The sequence below is a fragment of the Nymphaea colorata genome, chromosome 1 (assembly GCF_008831285.2).
Source record: "Nymphaea colorata isolate Beijing-Zhang1983 chromosome 1, ASM883128v2, whole genome shotgun sequence".
NCBI classification, from domain to species: domain Eukaryota; kingdom Viridiplantae; phylum Streptophyta; class Magnoliopsida; order Nymphaeales; family Nymphaeaceae; genus Nymphaea; species Nymphaea colorata.
Window position 1 is genome coordinate 12,324,899 of NC_045138.2, and position 20,890 is coordinate 12,345,788.

Here is a 20,890-nt window from a genome sequence, read left to right on the forward strand (position 1 = left end):
TCATCTTGGAATTTCATTTTTAGGATTTTTGGTATGAGTGCTTGTATAATTTTGGTGTGTGCATGTATGTATACCTATACAGTTATAGATGTATGTCTACTTGTAAATGCTTGTACTCTTATAAATACTTTCATGCTTGGGCTCATGTAAATGCATGTGTACTTCTAAATACTTGTGTTTCTAAGTGTAGAATTTACACTTGTGGGTTATCGTGTTCATTTGCCTGGGTACCTGTGAACTTGTTAGCTTGTAACGGCAGGTAGATGTTGATTCATGCTTTTAAGAGATCCTTGTGAGTTTAAAATTCCTTAGAATTTTCTCTTGGGGTTTGAAACTTGTGGGCATTATGAAATTCTTGATGTTTTCCTGAAATTTTCTTCTTATTCAAAAAATGATTACCAAAACAAATGTTCTGAAATATCTTTGTAATGTCTTTCTATTCCATTTTTCATGTTCTAAAAAAGATGCCCCAACATGAGGGCAGCAATGAGAACGTTGAGGTCAAATGAGAGAGAGAAAAAGAGATGAGTCTGGTCATTAAAAGAATATATTTCATTGGGGATAGGTACATTGAAGTTATATTAAAAAGGAAAAATCTTCAAATGAAGAACATTTATAAGATTTGGCAGTTCAGCTCCATTGGCATTAGTCAACCTATAAGAGTTTGCAAGGAGGACTTCCTTGATCACGTAAAGACCATTCCAATTTGAGCCCACTTTCTATGTGGATGATGCTTCCATAGAATAGAATATTTGAGAGCCATTTTTTTTCCTTTGAACGTGTGCTCTATGATAGACTTAACATAATGTCGAGTCACTCTCTATCGATAGGATTTTGCATGTTTTGTTACTTGCAACTTTTCATCCAAGAGATCCAATTGTACCATTATCTACCTTTGCTAATGCACAATTCAACTAAAGATTTGGCCTTTGAAAATGATTGATGGGAAATTCAACTAAAGACACACACTTCAATGTAGAATATTGTACAAATAATGGCAAGACAACATCCATTCCATATACAAATTCAGCATGAGTAGGATTGGTGGGAGTTCGAATGGTGGATCTCTAAGCCTAGAATGCATCATGAATCTTCTTGTATTAGTTGTGGCTTGTTTCCAAGATCATTTTCAATATTCTGATTAGAATCCTATTGGTGAATTTGCTGACCATTTCCTTGAAAATAATATGCAACATAGAAGTGATGCTTGATCCTAAACTTGGTATAGAAACCCCTTAGCCTTTCATTCTTGAACTGAGTACTGTTGTCTGAGACAATGTCATGTGGCACTTCAAATCTTCACATGATGTCCTTATAGATGAATAATACAACATGTTTTGTCTCTATAATTATGATAGTGACATCTTCAACCGACTTGGTAAAGTATTTTGTCACCACCAAGAAGTATTTGTGTCTATTAGAAGCAGATCGGTTAATGGGATCCACCACATTGAATGTCTGCATAGAAAAGAGTCATGGCGATACTATTGAATGTAAAGAGACCACCAGTACGTGATTTGAATTGCCTTGCATCTGGCATTTGAGGTATCTCTTAACATGCTTTGTAATGTCATTCTATTCCATTTTTCATGTTCTAAAAAAGATGCCCCAACATGAGGGCAGCAATGAGAACGTTGAGGTCATAAGAGAGAGAAAAAGAGATAAGTCTGGTCCTTGAAAGAATATATTTCGTTGGGGATAGGTACATGGAAGTTATACTAAAAAAAATTCTTCAAGTGAAGAACATTTATAAGATTTGACAGTTCGGCTCCATTGGCATTAGTCAACCTGTAAGAGTTTGCAAGGAGGACTCTCTTGATCACGTAAAGACCATTCCAATTCGGGGCTACTTTCTATGTGAATGATGTTTCCATAGTATAGAATTTGAGAACCATTTTGTTTTCTTTGAACTTGTGCTCTATGATAGACTTATCATAATGTCAGTCACTCATTATCGATAGGATTTTGCTTGTTTTGTTATTTGCAATCTCTTTCCATCCAAGAGATCCAATTGTGCCATTGTCTTTGGTAATGAGAAATACAACTAAAGATTTGGCCTTTAAAAATGATCAATGGAAAATTCAACTAAAGACACGCATTTCAATGTAGACTTTTGTACATATAGTGGCAAGACAACATCCATCCCATATACAAGTTCAGCATGATTAGGATTGGTGGGAGTTCTAAAGGTGGATTTGTAAGCCTAGAGTGTATCATCAATCTTCTTGTATTAGTTGTGGCTTGTTTCCAAGATTATTTTCAATATTCTGATCAGAATCCTATTGGTATATTTGCTGACCATTTCCTTGAAGATACTATGCAACATAGAAGTGATGCTTGATCCAAAACTTGGTATAGAAACCCATCACCCTTTCATTCTTGAACTGAGTACTGTTGTCTAAGACAATGTCATGTGGCACTTCAAATCATCACATGATGTTCTTATCAATGAATAATACAACATGTTGTTCTCTACAATTATGAGAGTGACAACTTCAACCGACTTGGTAAAGTATTTTGTCACTGCCAAGAAGTACTTATGTCAATTAGATGCAAATGGGTTAATGGGACCCACCACATTGAATGTCTGCACAGAAAAGAGTCATGGTGATACTATTGAATGTAAAGATACCACCAGTATGTGATTTGAATTGCCTTGCATCTAGCATTTGAGGCATCTCTTCACATGCTTGTACATGGTTGACCAATAGTAGCATGTTCTGATTAACTGCTCCAGTAGGGTTTGGTTGCTCTCATGGCCATTCAAAATCCCTTCATGTGCCTGCTTGATTACTTCTTGTATTTCGACCTTGTCTAAGCATTGTGAGTATTTTGAATTGAAGCTTCTCCTGTACAAGGCTTTGGGTAAGATAAAATACCTTATGGGTAGCTCATTGTTCTTTCTTAGTATCTTAGAAGGAAATTCTTTTGTCTCCATGTACTCCTTAATACTTTGATAGCATGTTTCTTGGGCTCAACTTGATGAACTTCTTCTTGAGCTTTGGAAGTTGGTTGAGTGAATCTCTCAATTTTGAAAGATCTACATGACTCTACTTTCTTGAATGTAATGATTGATTGTTGATTGGCTAGACCATCAACAAATTGAGTAAACTCCCTTTAGACATGGAATAGTTAGAATTCCTCAAGCCTAACTAAGGCTCGCGTAATCTCTTGATATGGCATCATTTTAGGATATTTGACCTTCTATTCTTGGTTTACTTGTTTTATGATGAAAAGGGAGTCCCCATATGCATCTACCCTTTCTCCCTTAAATTCTAACAGCATACTTAGCCCATCGATTAGGATTTCATATTTTACTGTATTATAGGTACATTTCTAGCCTGAGAGTAGTGAATCATTTCTCATCCTAGTATTGGTAAAATTATCTCAATTCTTGTTTTGCCCATGTTTTTTGACCCTTAAAAGAAAAGATCCAAACTGGCATGGGTTTTACATGGGTGCCAGTTCATTTGGAAGTTTGTTGTTCGCCCTCAGCTCTGCTATTATGGGAAATCAGTTTAATTGATCTACCAGTTCCTATCCTTTGGTAAATTTCTAAGAGAACTATTCCAAATCAACTATATGATGAGTACTTGCCACTTAATAGATTAGCTATTGAGAAATGTTTTCTCTATGATATACTTATGGAGATTTAATTTTGGAAATTACTTCAAATTCACATACAAGTGTGAAACATGTCTTCTCCATCATGGAATATCTCTCCTCATATTATACAAAGGCCTTGTTAACATGGTAAATTTCATATTCTTCATATGAAAATAAAAATCCACAACAAGCTTAGTCATTTACATAAATGTATAACAATAGGAACCATCCCAAAACTAGTAGCTGAAGAATTACAAGATTGAGTAGATATTGTTTGATCCAGTCTAGAGATTGTTGGCTTCATGCCTCACTCAAACTTGACACTTTTCCTGAGGATCTAGTTAAAAGGTTCATACCTGAAAGATAAATTGGAAATGAATTTCCTGATTTTTTTGTATAATGCCTTATAGGTTGTGCATTTCATTTAGATTAGTTGTTGCTGACATGTCAATAATGGCCTTTGCTTTTGATGGATCCACTTGCTCCCTTTGTTGTTTATCAAGTAACTAAAAAGTTTGCTTGCTTCGACACCAAATATGCACTTCTGTGGATTTAGTGTCAACTTGTGAAATAATAGTCTATCAAAAACTTGTGAGAGCACACCAATATGATTTTCTTAGATCCTTCATTTAATCAGTGTTCATCTATATTAGCATCCACTAACTTATGCATCCATTCGTGAAAAACAGTGTTGATTTAATTTTGGTAAGTTTTTCTTACATTCTTGAACCCAAATAGTATCACCGTATAGCAAAATGTCTGCCATGACATAGTGAAGGACATCTTGGTTTGATGTTTGTTTGCCAACTTGATTTGTTTATACATAGAATAGTCATCATTGAAAGAAAATATTGCATGGCATCCCATACTATCAACAAGTAAATGAACGTTTGGTGATAGATAATCTTCATTAAGTGTAGTCTTGCCAAAATCCTGAAAATTTGTACAAATCCTATCATTTCTATTCTTCTTGGGCACCAGAACTATATTTGCAATCACATTTGATTAGTTGATTATCCAAACAAACATAGCTTCATGAGGTCCTCCAAACCTTCCTTGACTTTGTCTTTGACTTGGGGGTCTAACCTTCTCAATTTCTACTTGATGAGCCAGCTCCCAAGTTTCAAGTTCAACATGAGGTCTATTGACTTTGAATCTAGATTGGGCATGTTTTTTTATTTCCGTGTAAATACCTCCTTGTAATTCGAGGGAAATTGCACCAACTTGATCTCTTCTTCCAAGCTGAAATTTGCACCAATCAGGATTACCTTGGATAGAGTTCCAATTAGTGTGGCCAGTAACCCTAGGATAGAGTTGAATTACCTTAGGTTGTACAAATAGGTTGATCTACACCCTAACACTCTAGGCTAACCCAAGTCACTTCTACCTGTTTGCCTTGAACCCTCAATAAAACCTAAAAATGAAGCTGCCAAACATGACTAAACTTAACCACCCCCTCTCGACCTTAGAATAGGTCCTAGGGTCATCCTTTCTAGCTCAAAACTTTGCTTGCCTCATTTTGCTTAAAATGATCCAACTGAGTTTAGTTGGCCTCACTTCACCATAAATGGCAATCCTTTAGAAAAAATGATTTTTGAAGTAATTCAAGAATCCATTTTTGTCTCATTTAGACAAAATTGAGATTTAGAACCTGATGATCAACCCTACCAAATTTGGAAGCTAAATTTCACTAGATGCTAATTTAGGCAAGTCCTGCCTAATATAGCTCACTAGACACATTAGAGTGTAACTAACTAGAAATATACTTAATAGGGCTCACAAATCCCTACTTCCAAGAAACTGCTTAAAATAGCTCAGTATAACCCACAGATCCTAGGACAATTGTACCTACCAAGAATGGCCTCTAGGAAATTGAAAGAGCATGACTTTCAAAATCCTGTTTCAAATAGCTTTAGTAGAACCCTCAAAACTTTAGTTCCTTAAAATTGCCAAAAATAGCTTCAATAGCACCTGTTGACTCTAACTTCACTAAAACTACCAAACTTAGCTGTAATAAATCTACTTGGTCATATCTACCATGACATTCCTAATTTAAACTTGGTAGGATCTACCGAACTTGGTTTCTTAGAACCAACTTGAAATAATCCTAATAGGTTTTGGAAATCTCAAAAGTGTGATACTTACCTAATATAACTTCTGAGGGGTCCATGAATTCTATGTTTAAGAAACCTGTCTAAGTCATATTAAAGTTTACAACTCATGTGTTCTAAAAAACTACCCAAAATATATTCACAGTAAACCTCCCAGGTCTGTTGAAACTTTCCAAGTTTAGACCTACGGAACCCACCCAACTTAATTTTTCAATGTATGGTTGATTTAGAGTGTTGCAAGCAAGTAAACTCATTTCAGTCAAAGCTAAGACTAGCTCAGCTCATTGGATTTAGTATACAGCCCTAACCTAGTCAAATTCAAACCCAAGTCACTTTGACTTGCTTAAAACAAATCAACCCAGACCGAGACCATGTTTCCCCCTGACTCGAACCTAGTCCAGTTTCTAGCTTAGTAGGCTAGAGCCTACTAAGTAAAATATCTAGAACCAACCTAAGTTTAACTAGGCTTGGTCAACTAAGTCTATTTCCAATAAAACCAGCCTCGGTTGGACCAGATTCGATCAACTAAACCCAGTTCACTGAAACCAGTCTCGATTTGACATTGGCCTGTCTAGCTCAGTCCACTAAACCTAGGCCACACCCACATAGCTCAATGGGACCCAGTAGGGGGCTTGTCCTCATTCCAAATAAATTTATGTTCAGATTTACAATCTGACTCTAAAGTCTACAATCCAATTTTTGGTCCATATTAGATCTAAATTTTCATTTTAGATCCTGATCCAGATTTTCCATCCAAACATTTCATTTGACATTTCATCCAAATCTATTCTTTCAAATCCAAACCTTGAAGTCCAAATTGGTGTCTTATACTCAAAATCTAAAGTTTTGAGAAGGTAACACTTGTCACCAAGGCTAATCATGGCCATCCATACTAGGATTAGCATGTTTTTCAAGTGTGTTAAACTTGTGACCACCCTAGACCACGACCCCCCTTGGGTTTAAACTCCCCAAAAATCACTAAAATGTCACTCCACAACATTATAAATAGAGACCAGATAGAGGGCTCATTGTTCTTTGACTCAGCCACTTTCAGGTATCTCTCTCTCTCTCTCTCTCTCTTCTCTTAGTTTTTTCATTCTTTGTTTGTAGCTTCTTTCAGTTGGCTAATTTTCAATAATCATGGCTATCCCTAGGGTGAGTCACTTGGAACGTCCAAGAGGGAGGAGTAAGGAAGAAGAAGAAGAAGAAGCTAGCCAGTGAGGTAGGCCTTCCATTTTTTTCTCTACGTACCTCTTTCTCTAGCCATTTTTTTCGCTTTTCCTTTTCTCATTATTTTCTAGCCATGTGTTGTGTGTGTTCTCATAGAGGCTCCATTTTTATTTGTTTTACTTGCTATTATATTTTTGTCATAATGTTCTTATTTCCAAGAATGAATAACTCATCTTTGTAGATGAAGTGTTGTCCTAAAGGCTTATAGGATTTTCATGTTTTGTCATGAATCCTTGTTGAAGTAGAGGGGTTGAAGCTGCCTATATAGACATATGCTCCCCCTCAAAATGCTCGATTCATGGAATTATGGGATGTCAAGAGGAGCATCTGTTCTTATGGAGGTAACTGGTTATGCTATAATTTTCTTAGTTTTGATTTTTTTGTACACATTCATTGTCTATTGTTTTCATGCATGATGGTGTTATGTTTGTTAGAAATCATGATTTGAAAGCATTTGTCATGGTCTTCTATGATTCTCAATGTGATTATTTAGTTTCAGAAAAAATATATCTTCTAAAGAATCCAGATTTTCGTTGAACTTCAAACAATTCAATAATCAAAGTTAGTGATATTTCTTGAACTTTGATCTTCTTTATTTCATTGAATTCATTCTTGTAGTGCATATCATAGTCCTATCAAGATCTTCGCCTTTGATCATTGTCTATCATAACCAATAGCTATCCTTCTTCCTTAAAAGAGATAGAAATTACATTAGCATGCCCATTTATGATACAAAACTTGGAAGTTTGTAATGTTTTCTCATTAAATTGTTAAAAAGCTCCAACACTTTGACTTGTATAATGCTAACGGATGAGTTTTGAATGCTTGCTTGTATGTCTATGTCATTGGTATGTCTGTGTGCTTATGGTGTTTGTATGCTTGTGTGCTTACATACTTGTATGTATGTATACTTGTAAGACCATATGCTTGTATGTGTGTACATGTGCTTGTAAGACTCATGTGAGGTTGTATGCCTGTTTGTAATTTCTTGAGTGCTTGTATGCTTGTGTGCATGGAGGTATGGGATTCATGCACTAATATGGATTTGCTTGTATATGAAATTCACCTATCATAATGTGTGTGTCTTTGTACTTGTGAATATTTTTATACTTGTGAATGCATGGATGTGTGGGTGTATGTGCGTACAGACGCTTGTTTGCCTGTGTGCACTGAAGTATGAAATTCATGCATTAGAGTGTGTGCTTCTATGTATGTGAATGCTTGTATGTCCGTGTGTTTGCATATATACTGAAGTGTGAAATTCATGCAACAAAGCACATGTGGTTGTGTCACTCTATGCTTGTTCATCTGTAGATTCCTATGAAGCTCGTACACTAATGTTCCTATACTTGCATGCTTATAATGTATATGAATTCCGTATTGTTCATGAGTGCTTGTAATGATTGTAAATTCCTTTGGCTGCTATAATTGAGTGCAAGTGAACTTGCTCGTGAGAGATTCTTGTAAAAATGTAAGTTTAGAACTCTTTGAAATAGTTACTTGAAGGCTTAAAGATTGTGAATTTTATAAAATTCTAATGCTTTTGAAAACTCATCTTGAAAGATTTTGGTGGTACTCAGAATATCTTCCTTCAGTTGCTCTATAGGGGTGAATTTCCTACCTGCATCCAACCAGAATATTTCTTGTTGTTTTCCTTGAGACATCTTTACACCATTTTACATATTCACCTTATTCCTTTTATTATTATAGGTTTGCAGCCTACTCTGACTATTGCTTTGCATGCAGTGGCCTTAGCCATGAAGAGTATATGAACTTGTGAGTTGGCCAGCTTCTTGTCATATCTTTCATTCTTGCTACTGGTGGTTGGGCCAGTTTTTGTCCTAAGATAGTCATTTTTAATGGTTGTCTCAATATGCTCTGATATCTTAGTGAGCACATAAAATGACTTGTACACGTATTGCACAAGATGGTGTCTAATGTGCTCTTGAAATCCACCAAAGATCATAATGAGGGCATGGTTCTCAGACATGGGTGCTTTCTATGACCACCACCTCTAAATGTAGCCCAAGCTGACTTCTTTGACTCAATCATCAGGATTATTGAATGATTGGACTCATGTTTTTCAATAAAAACATTGGCTAATTCATTAAAATCTTCACCTGCATTGGGGTCAACATGTTCAAGGTAGGGTAGCTTTCCTTTCCAAACTCTAAGAGAAACTGACATAGAAAGCCTTGTTGTTGTCACAAAACTTGTCACATTCTGTGAGAACTATCATCGTGCATGTGAGGGTTCTCTTTACCCTTGAACTTGCTAAATTTGTGAGGAATTAGATTATCATTTTCTGCACGGCGGCTAGCAAAAGCGGGGCTAATCTTTGCATCTCATGTTCCCTCCATCTCTAGGATTTCAATTTCTCTTTCTCCACCTTGATTAAGCCTTGTGACTTGTCCATGAGGCCATTATAGATGCTTGCTATTGCTTCGCACCTAACTTGTAACAAAGTTAATTCTAAAACTGCAATGATGGACATGATCCTAGAAATATGTCATTTTGAACATTATAAAGAAAAGATTCAAGGCAAAATGAGGATAAAAAATAATTTCATTATATAATGACATCACTAGACCCAATGACAAAACAAGGGATGGTGGCATAAAAGATAGAAAAGTGGCCAAACTTAGAGAAGTGATTGGCCGGGTTGACCCAATTGTAGATTCAAATAATTTAATAACACATGCTTGACTGAAGTTGTGCATGAGAGATGTCCTAGGAGACAATCCTAAGGACTAGATTAGACCCTTGAAACTTCTGGATGGTTTTGACAATAAGAAAAGAAAACACTTTGAAATTCTCACCCAATTTTTTAAAAAATTCATGTAAGGAAAATATAACATAGACTAGATACATAAACAGCCCATCCAAAGGACAAGTCTCTATCATGCCATTTGAAAAGGCTTGGATTCCTAAAACAAGACTCCCATAGACCCAGATCGACAAAAGTTCATGTGGATATGCTTATATACATGAACAAGTACAATGTACATGGCATAGACTCCTCCTTGGGCTCCATATACTTGCTTACATACTATCGAAATGTCAAAATACTAGCATGGTGGTTGTCAAACCCCACTGTAATCACCCTAGATTTTTTTAAAATGATACACCCTTTTACCAAAACTCAAAACCCAATTTTTGGAATCCAAATTAGATCCAAAACCAAAGTTCAGATCCAAATCAAGAATTTGAAACCCAAAATTCAACATTAAGTGCAAAACGACTAAATTTGAGCATCGCACGTGCACAGACCTTCCCTTCGAGGAACTCATTTCTCATGTCAAAACGTGTTTTTAAACCTTAGTTGGGCACTAGAATGTGTCGGCGAGCAATTGAACCCTGTCCAATTTTAAAACAAGACCGGAGTTACTCGAAATAGAATCGGCCGCCCATTTTCAACAAAAACTTTTCTTTTACCCATTTCAAATAAAAAAAAGTTATGCTTTCGATATCAAAAACATTTTTATTTTATTTTATCAAATTTTATTTGATTTTATTTTTTTTTTTTTAAATGTTGAGTTTTTGTGCGTCCCACGACGTGCAGTCGCGCGACACACAACAGTGAGACCACGTGTCATGAAACGCGCGCGCGCTTGAGAGAACGACGTGCTGTCGAGCATGCTTGCGCAACCGTGAGATTGCATGTGCGGTCTCACGCACAGGCGCTACTGAGCAGCTTTTCAGGGCCTACCTAGTGCGCAGGCCCCATTTTTTTCCAAAAATTGATTGTTGGAGGGCATTTTTGAACATTTTTAAGGGGCATTATTGCTACCTACACCCCAAAAATGGATTTTTCATGTAATAGCCAATAACACTCATTTCAAACCCATTTCTTTTCAAAAAGAATTGAAAATAATTCCAAATTATTTGAAATTCGTATGAAAATGTTATAAAATTAAAAAAAATTGAATTTTGAGTTTTGGCTCCAAAACTCTCTATAAAGACCCCCATTTTCGCCCTCTTGGGTAAAGAGCTAGCCCTTGGAGAAACTCTAGTGCATTTGAAGACTTGGAGTTCTCCCAAGCTATCTTCCTCCATTTTCCCTCTTCTTCTCTTCAATTTTCTTCTTTTTCTCCAACTTGGAGTAAGCTACAACAACTTCAAGGGAGCATGAAGATCTCTTGGAGGCCTCTTCTTCATCACCTTGGAGCTCTATTCAAGGCGAGTCTAAGATCATTCCAAGCAAGGGTGATCATTTTCTTCACAAAATCATTCTGATAAGAGGTATGTAACCAACATCCCATTTCATTCTTTCTATTTTCTTCCTTTCTTCATCTCCCTATGGCCATACAAGATAACTCTAAAATCACTTAGAGTCAAGAGGCTATTCTTGAGTGCACTTGGGGCATGAAAAGGCAAAGTGATATTTCATTTTATGATTCAATCACGCTATCATTTTTTTAATATAATCTTGTTTTGCTTCTCTCATTTTCCTCTCCTCTTCATCTCCGCATGGCCATATGAGATAGCTCTCCATCTCTATTTTAGAGTCAAGAGACTATGCTCGAGTGCACCGGGAGCATGAGAAGATGAGATGATATTTCATTTTATGATTGCATCATGTTCTATCTTTCCTTGGATGTAGCCTTGTTTTGGTTCCTTTATTTTCTCTCCTCCTCATCTTCCCATGGCCATATGAGATATTTCTTAATCTCTATCTTAGAGTCAAGAAACTATGCTCGAGTGCACCTTGAGCAAGGGAAGATGGGACGATCTTTCATTTTATGGTTGAATCATGCTCTTTCCTTTTTCTTAAAAATTGCTTTGATTTTATCCCTGCATAGTTGTTTGATTTTTTGTTTATATATGAATGCACGGTGAGAATGAGAGTACGGTTTGAGATTTCCTCCTTATTCTATGTTAAATTTTGAGGTTGGGACTTGTCCAACTCAGAGAGAACCCTCACGAATATGTACATGTTAAAAATGCATCTTCATGTCATTAGGTTTAGTTTCCTTCTCAATTACCCAATTAGGAACCTTAACGAGTACCTCGTTATGTTGCTTGTTTTTCTTCCATACCCAGCGGTAGAAGAAATATATCCATTATAGCAAACCAAATAATAATATTCTATGTTTATATATAAAACATATTTTACAAAAGATTTTTGAAAGCAAATACCCTCTCTAATGTGGCTTTGGAGAATTAGCTTAGGTTCTTGCATGAGTCAAGCTCCCTTCTAGCCTACATCAAACTTGAACTCGGTTAGTTTTCATTTCTTGATTTCTAAACTCATGAAGATATGTATTTACATACATGTTATATACATATATATGCACATGATGATTTTCTTCCTCTTTCTCTCTACGTTTTCATATTTTACAAATTTTCATACATACATGAATACATGTATATATGTATTCTATTTTCTATCTCTTGAATCTTTTATTTCTCTTTTAAGTCAATTATCTTTCGTTACAAATTTTCTTATACGTATACATATAAGTATGTATATGTATTTCTCTTTTCATCTAAAAATCTTGTTCCTATTCAAATTAATATCATTTTTTTATAAATTTTCATATATGTACATATGTGATGGCAAGTACTCGTATATGTACATCACTTTCTATCTCTCTCTGTCTCTGTCTCTCTCTCTCTCTTTCTTTTTATAAAGAATATTTCATCTCTTTCATTCCTTTAAACATTTTTTCATGATCTTTTATTTGCTGACTTCATCAAGACCAAAACTCACGTAATGACCCAATATTAAATTTATGCTTGATGGTATACAACCTCAATCCATTTTCAAAAAAAAAATTCCTTCTTATATATGATAATTATCAAAAAAAAAATCTTAGATGTATGTTATGGTAGGAATGCTCTTAAATGAATGTTATGGTAGTAATGAATGATTTTTTTTTCCAATCATATAAGATCAATGTATTCATGCATTCACATTCACTTAATACCACTTATGATCACAAGCACCTCTCCAAATGAATTTAAGCAAGATGAGATGGAGCTCTAGCTAGGTAGTAACCAAATTAGAGCAAAATCTCAATCTTACTTAAAGTCTTAAGAGAACAGTAAAGTCATTTTAAAATTATTTTCCAAGTTTTCCAAATAATATTTACAAAGATTTCTCAATCTTAGTTTTACCCAAAATGTTTCACATTCTCAAATGATTCTTCAAGAACCTCTTCAAAAGTTTGAAACGTCAAAACTTTTAATATTTTTCTACACCGCATATAGAAAAAAAAAAGATGTTTTAGCCAAAATGAAATGCATCAATGATAGACATAGTTATTGGATTGATTACCCCCAATAAAGGCGTCCGGAATGGTTAATCCTTGTACCAATGGGCGAGTCCTTTTCTCTCTCATTTTCAAAACAAAACTATTTTTCTGAAGCACTCCAAACCCAAAAATTTTGGGGATGCAAACAGATGGCGACCGTGATGGGACCCATCATCGCTTGGCTATAATTGATGCATTTTCACGAACTTGAACATCTCATGTATTACCGATGATAAAGCATGTTTCCTTCTTTGGTCTTGACTCCATAGGCATTTCATTACCTTTCTTGGTGATTGTATTTGTTTTCTTGCATACAAGACTAATTGAGGATGATCAATAATATTCACTTAGATCTAGGATCAAATACAAACCTCCTCAATTTAAGAGTTGTTTGAAAACAGTGTTTGCTTTTCTATTTATTTTAATCACCATCTTAGGCAACATTGCATTAGAGACAACTGACTTTACATGATTTTTCATATTTCAAAATTTTTTATACCTATTTGTCTCGGTCATTATGTTGTCGGGTTTGGTCTTAGGCGGTAGCACAAGAATAAGCCTTAGAACTGGACCACACCTTGGGTGGGAAAACCCTCTCATTAGTACCATGAGAGGTAATTTGTGGTATATCGACGAGTAATCAAAAAGAAGTTGATGAACCTTACCCTTAGTTGCCTAAAGAAGAATCTATGTTAGTATTAAGTTATTCGGCTAAAGTACATAAGCATAACTTGACATTGGATTATCGTGACTCAAAATTATCTCAATTAGGTCCCTATATCTATTTTGTATAAAATTATTTCAAATGACATATGGATGTACATAAAACCTTGTGTGATGTTTTACAACATTATTATATACCTCTACTCCATATTGTCTTTGTCAACCTACTCAATCTCTTTCTAATCTAATTTTTACCCTTCAGAGTCATCATTCAAGATGTATTCTTTCCAACGTGCTGTCACCTTCCCTTATGATCACATCCTCTTCGAGGAAGGACCCGAACGGTCTACTTATATCTCTCTTGAGTCTAAACATTTGGCTTCCGAATGGTATCGGTCTTGGCATCCCACCTTTCTCGGATGTTTCCTTTCTACTTTGAAGAATGTGGGCTAGAGACAGTGGCAGCAGGAGGAACGCAATTAGTGGATGGAAATTTTGTGCATGCAATTGTTGAGCGATGGAACCCAATGACTTCCACTGTTTGGTTTCCATGGGGAGAAATGATAGTGCTATTAGATGAATTTGCTGAAATACTAGACATCTCCACTCCAACTTGTGACCCAAATGATCCAATGGAAAAACAAATCCTCATGAACCCAACCAAGGTTAATGCACATGATGTTATAGCTCATTTTACTAGATGAAAAACTTGGCTCTAGTAGAAAACCCTCAGAGCCAAAGCATCAACCTGAAAACTTATATGAAGAATTTAGAGTCTATGTCCACTTTACCTTGAAAAGCCATAGGAAAAATTAAACATTGTATGATGCTCTGCATAATGGGAGTAACCCTTTTCATCAATGAAAGTGACCTCATAGATGGGGACCTAGTGGGACCTGACACTTGTCAGTAGCAATGGCAGCCTTGGCTTTTCTCTATCAAGGACTCACCCACTCACCCACTTTACCATTGGAGATACTGACTTCATAGAAGGATGCACATATGCTTTACAATTGTGGTTCCTCAAGCACGCGGGACCTCAAGCCAGTCTATTTAAAAACACTGATAGAGCATTGACAATCTTAGAACAATACTATCATTTGATCAAGCAGTTGGATGAACATGAAATCATTTGGGACTATTGTGATCGTTGTCAGGACCCGCCTCGATACACTCACCATTGTCATGGGCGTACCACACTCTTGGGCCCTTATTTTATAGTTGATTATTGTGCTGATAAATGCATGAGATAGTTTTCTCAAAGAAAGAAGACAGTTTCTATACATACACCAATTGCAGCTATTCCTGAATTCGTCCTCAGTTCTCCTCAATGGGCAGCATTACTTGCAGAAGCTCGACAAGAATGGAAGACGTAGATATCATGTACTTGGTTCTCAGGTCTAGTGGTAAAGAAGGAATATGCTGAGTGGTTGGATGCCAACCGACCACCATCCATTCTTTCCTAAAAGTTTATGTTGTCAACTTTGTACTCCTTATGTTATCTTCAGTCGTTGTCATCTTTGTTGGTGTTTTCTTTGGATGTAATTTTTTAAAAACTCTTAATGCAATATAAACCTTTATTTTCTTATCATTTCCTTCCAATGACTCTTCATTTTCCTGCCTCATTAGATGAATACTTGAAAGCCACCAAGATGGTTGAAACCATATCACAAGCTAAGCATGCACCTCAGAACGATGCTTCATCTTTCGAGCTTAGGCCAGAAACACTTGGCCTCCCAGTAGTTGAGCCAAAAGGCTACCATATATTCTGGTTGTTCATAGAGTGATTTTTAAATGAGCAAGATGAACAAAACACCCTGATGTTTACTTCAGAATCAAAAATTGAAAAAAATGTCAAGCAGAAGAGAAAGAAGAAAAACAACAAATCTTCTCCTATAGATAGGGATAAAGATCATTTGGGTTCAGATTCAGTAACCAGTAAAGAGAAAAAACCTGAACTGCTTCCTCTGAAGAAGAAAAAGACAACAATGAGAAGAAAGAAGGGAAAAGAAATTATGGTGAAAAGCAGCTCACTTAGCCCTATCACTACTGGAAGTTCGGAAGAGAAATCCAAAAGAAAGAAAAAGCCTACCAAAAAAGACAAAAAGACAAAGAAGTACATCCCCAACAATAGCTCAGACAGTGAGAGTTCTGCAAAGGAAGTAAAGGAGATCAAGAAAAAGAAGAAAAAGACAAAGCCAGAATTAGTTGAATCAAATGATGACGAAAGTCCGACTAAGCATAGATTTGATGAAATAGAGAAAATAATGAACAATCTTGAACTCAGGAGAAAAGAAAAATGTTCATACTCATGTGAGGATTACTACCTTGGTATTGAAGAGAACGAAAACGTGAAAGGTTTTCTCAATGAATTTGTCTGATATAATGGAACCACATGCGCACATGTTCATCTTTCAACCTTCTTTATTGATTGCTACAAAATCCGGACAAATAACATAGCTTTGTTTCGTTATTTTTCATGAAGTCTTGAAGGCATCGCCGCACAATAGTACAAAACAAATGTCAACCAATTAAACTGAATGAATTTGACAAATTGATTAACATGTTTGTCCAAATATTTGAGCAAAATGCCTCCATGGCTCCAACCCTTAGTAGCATTTGTAGTATCCATTAGAAACAAGGAGAAAAGGCTCGAGAATTTATCAAAAAATGGAGAATGCAATGCAACATGATGAAGGAGCCCATTTCTGAAACACAAGCTCTGTCACTCACTAGGAAAAATCTTGCTCAGCCCTTGAAAAGTCTCATCCGAAATGCCCTGATCAAGACCTTTGCTAAGTTGATTGAACAAGCAAATTCAATAGATGAAGGAATTGAGGAAGGTGATTTTGATGGAATCATTGCTTCTAAGTACAAAGAAGATGAAAATAAAGGAGGGAGGACACAGCTGCCTACACACTTCGTAGCTAATGTTGACATTTGAAAGGACAACAACACCAGCTATAATCAAGATAAACAAATTAGTTACAATAAGAACATGCAGTTTCCCAAAGGCAATGATGAAAGGAAAAATAAACACCCATGCTGGAGTTATGACCAGAAATTCACTCCTCTCAGTCAGTCCTATGAGAAGATCCTGGAATACCTCCTTGCCAAAGGAACTATCATCTTACCAAAAGTATGAGAACTTCCGAAAATGAATGGAGGATATAAAGGAAAGCTATGTAAGTTTCATCGTGCCCCTGGACATGACACTGAGGATTGTTTTGTCCTCAAAAACATTATCCAAGACTTCATCAACAAGGATCTCAAGGTTCATGATGATAGCATCCCTGAGGTATTAAGGAATCCATTTCCTGATCACGGGAAAGCGGTAATAGCCACGATCACCATAGACACTCCACTTCCAGATCATCCATAGGAAAACATCTGACCTTGTGATGGAAGCAGTTCACACAAAGTCACTATGATGGATCATGGAATGAAACCTCTGGATTTTATTGCTATGATGAACGGCAAGACAGAAAGTTCACCCAAAAAACTTCCCATAATCCCAAAAACTTTTATCCTATAAGGCGGTGATAATGAATCATCAGATGACTCTTCAGATGAAGATCCATGCTACTTGGGTGAGGTTCTCCCCTTAAAAGAGTGTATGCTTGAGGGAGATTGGATTTGACCCTCTAAGGACCAGTCAATTACCTTTTCAGAAAAATACCTCTCAAAATGGGAATATTACTATATAGATGTTCTTTATATCATCATCCAAGTCGATGGGATGACTGTGCCACATGTATTGATCGATAAAGGAAGTGGCTTAAACATTTATCCTGACCTCACGGTCAAAGCTTTGGGATTTCACGAAGACAAATATCGCTCTGATGATATCAAGATCTACGAATATGATGGCCGAGGCATGAACAGCAAAGGTACTCTCGACATGAACATGATCAATGAAAACACCAGCCATTGCATTGTATTTCATGTTGTGGATGTGCCACCAACATATAACTTACTTTTTAGATGACTTTGGATCCACCAAGTACGAGGAATCCCATCCACTCTTCATCAGTGGCTCAAATAAAATTTTAGCCCATCAGTCATCACCATACGTGCTAAGGATCTGGTCGAAAGGTTGGTATAACCAATGCTCCCTAGGCCAATTGATTCGGTGGATTTACCCAGCATAAGAACAGCGAAGGACATACCTTTGAAAGAATGGATGCGAAACATAGGGATATGTGAATCATTCAAGAGCACTCATACTATTTCAAGCAATCGTGCAAGTTATCAAAAACACCCCTTGTATGTTTATTTCATGAAAAAACCTAAGGGATTCAGTTTCTTCAAAAAGGTGGCTATTGTCCATTCACTGTCCTCAGAAAGAATGAATATGGCATTTTGCTGCCGATTAGTATCTTTTTCAGATGAACACCATAGGATTGGGATATCATGAAGAAATTTGAAGAAGATCTTATGGGCTTATAGTATTCACCTTTGTTTCAAACCCTCCCATAAATTTTATAATCCTAAACTTCTTTTGTCTGGTCTCATGAGAGAACCCCTTCTAGGAACTAAGAACCTCTTTTTGATATGCAATGCAAATGATCTTTTGTTGTCAATTTTAATTTTGTCCAATTATTTCCTTTATTCTCTTTTTACAGGATGTGGGAACCCAACATGTCTCAACTTCTTCTTTTTCCTTGAAAGTCCCTCCAAAAAGCATTTGCCAAACAAGCAGTCAGTGAAATGAAATCTATGGCAGTACCCGAGTCAGAATTACCGAAATTCACTCAGATTCAAAAACAAGAACATCTCTCGTCCTTAGTCAATGATCCAATTGAAGAAATTAATATTGGAATCAACGAGAATCCTAAAATCATTTAAATTGGTACCAGTTTGTCAATAGACGAGAAGAAAAGATTGGTGGACTTTCTTATGAGTAACCAAAAAGCTTTCGTATGGACCTATGAAGATATGCCAAGATTAGACCCTCAGTTGGTTGAACATCGGTTGTCCTTAAATCTTAGTTGTAAGCCAGTTAAGCAAAAGTTACGCAAGCTTGATCCTCGACTAGAAGGACTTGTAAAAGAAGGACTAGATGACCTATTAAAGGCAAAATTCATTTGTGTCATCGATTATCCAGAATGGTTGGCTAATATTGTGGTGGTCCGCAAGAAAAATGGCAAAGTGAGATTATGCATCGACTTTTGAGACTTGAACAAAGCCACGCCGAATGATGATTATCCACTTCCAGACATTGATTTGTTGGTAAACAGTACTGTAGGTCATGTCATGTTCTCCTTCATGGATGGGTATTCTAGATATAACCAAATCAATTTAGCAGTCAAGGATCAACCTAAGACCGCTTTTACTACACCATGGGGCACTTTCTATTATCAAAGGGTCATGGTTGTTATCTTCCATGACTAGATGCACAAAATCAAGGATGATATCGATGACATATTGATCAAATCCAAGACAAGAAAAGACCACATTGAAACTCTTGCCCAGGTGTTTGAGAGACTCTTACAGTACAAGCTCGGTTTGAATCGGGTAAACTTCTGGGTTTCATGGTTAGTAAGAGGGAAATCGAAATGGATCTTACCTAAGCTAAAGCAATCATCGATATGCCACCGCCTACCAATATCAAAGAACTGCGAAGTTTGCAAGGGAGAATCCAGTCCATTAGACTATTCATTTCCAATCTAGCCATGAGATGCGAACCATTCAACCAATTGTTGAGGAAAAGCGTCAAGTTTGAATGGGGTCTTGAATGCCAACAATCGTTTGAAAAAATCAAGAAATACCTTCTAAGTCCACCAATTCTAAAATCCTTGATGTTGGGTAGACCATTGTTGCTTTACATCACAGTGAATGAGTCAACATGTGGCAGCTTTTTGGCACAATATGAAGGAGGAAGTCACATCAAGAATGCAATTTATTACATTAGTAGAACTTTTGTCCAGTATGAGAAGAAGTACTCTCCAACAAAAAAAACTTGTTTGGCATTGGTTTGGATGTATCAGAAGCTGAGACATTATTTGTTACCTTGTGAGGTCAAAATACTCTCCAAGCTAAATCCTCTTAAGTACATTTTGAAACAGCCCTTCCTTAATGGACGCATTGCCAAATGACAAGTTCTGCTCATGCAAGATGATCTTGAATATGTGTCTCAAAAGTCAATCAAGGGACAAGCAATTACGGATTAGTTAGCAGACTTTTCCCAGTACAAAGAAATCAGAACGAACGATGAGTTTCCAAACGAACACGTACTAAGATTGGAAATAGTTTCGATATGAAAGATGTACTTCGATGAATCCAGAAACATGATGGGAGCTGGTATATGCATTTTACTCATCACTCCAAAAGATGAAATGATCCCATATTCTTTGAAAATTGACTTTTCATGTACCTATAACATGGCTGAATATGAAGCCCTCATACAAGGACTTCGCTTTTTATTGAGTTTTCAAGTGAAAATGGTGCAAGCCTTTGGCGATTCTCAGCTTATTATAAACCAAGTGAATAGAGAATGGCAAGTCAAAGATAAAAAGTTGGTGTCATATCAAGAGATCACTACCTCTTTGATCTGTCAGTTTGAAGAAGTATAACTAGGTCACATAAAAAGATAAGGTAACCTTATTGTGGATGGTCTCGCGAGTCTAGGGTCCACCATCTCCTTTCGAACCAATGAAGCAATCCGTTTTTTGAGATGCGAAGATTGAAACGCTCTGCTTTTGAAACAATCATACATGCTCATCATATACTATGCAAAAAGATTGTTACCAGCTTGTCAAAAGATGCAAGGAATGTCAACTGCATGCACCACTGATCCATGCTCCAACCTCTCACTTGCATTCTGCGACATCTCCTTAGCCATTTTCAATGTGGGCATTCGATGTAGCCAGACCAATATCCCCTGTAGCTTCCAATGGCCATAAATATTTTCTTGCTGCAACATATTATTTTACCAAATGGGTGGAAGTCTTCTGCTCAGAACAATGGAATGATGTCATGTAGTGTCATTCATTCACAAAATTTTTCTTTGCAGATTTGGAA